Consider the following 1,157-nt stretch of genomic DNA (forward strand, 5'->3'; position numbering starts at 1 on the left):
GAGAGAGAGAGAGAGAGAGAGAGAGAGAGAGAGAGAGAGAGAGAGAGAGAGAGACATGTGAGCTGGTGGAAACAACGAGAAGAACGTGATAGAGTAAAAAATTAAAACATAATAACTCACCACTACCAACATATTAGGCCTGCTATACTACTACTAATACTGTTATAATAAAAAAGTTGTTTTTACTGAACAAAATTCGTTTTTACAAACTAAATCAAAAAGCTTTTGCTGAACAAAAACACGTGTGGAGGACAAAAACAACAAACAAAAAAAAAACACTTTTAACACATTTATTGAGTTTTGTTAAAGTCCAAGTTTCATCTTAAAACTTTTCCAATCATATCCTGTCTATAATGTATCCTTCTGTCGTGCACGTGCAGTCCTGCTCCAGTTTCTCCAAACGGACGTCTGCTTTCGTGTCGCAGTGTTCCTTATGCGCGCTTGTTTACACGCGCGTGCACACCGTCCTAACGATTTTCCGACGCTCTCCACTTGGTTAAAAAAACAGAAAAAAAAAAAGAATGAAAATCCCCAGGCTGCTCCTCTCATATCAGATAGTTTTATCATGTAAATCTACAGGAGCCTCTTCATAAGCTGCTCCGCCTTAATGGCCACATTCTAATAAGTCACGCAAGTAGTCGATAATAAAAGGTGCTTTTTTATTTAACAGGCTGCGTGTTCCACATTCAAATTCTGCTTCCAACAGTTTCATACCACCTTAGCTTCCAGATCTCTGTCAAATGCACTGAAAACATAATCTGCTCGAGGATATGTAAATGGTTTTATTTTGTTAAATATTGTTTTTGTATTCATAAGCTGCACAATCGGAGCACCTTTATGTGAGGAAAAAACATGTTCTTTAGCTACTTTTTTTTGTGCCAAACTGAATAATTAAAAAAGTGAAAACTGAATAATTTATTAAACTGTCAAATTGTTGCACATAAAGTATTTCCTAAAAATGAAAAAAATAAAATAAAACACTAAAGTTAAAAGTTTATTTAAATTAATTGAAATCATGAAGTAAAACAGGTTTCATAATAATGCTGCATGACGTACGTTTTAAGTAATTTATTTCACCTTGGATTGATAAATTACTTTACAATGAACGTTGCACTCACACCCACATACAGAATGTGTGTGTGTGTGTGTGTGTGTGT

Source organism: Austrofundulus limnaeus, unplaced genomic scaffold (assembly GCF_001266775.1).
Source record: "Austrofundulus limnaeus strain Quisiro unplaced genomic scaffold, Austrofundulus_limnaeus-1.0 Scaffold18, whole genome shotgun sequence".
NCBI classification, from domain to species: domain Eukaryota; kingdom Metazoa; phylum Chordata; class Actinopteri; order Cyprinodontiformes; family Rivulidae; genus Austrofundulus; species Austrofundulus limnaeus.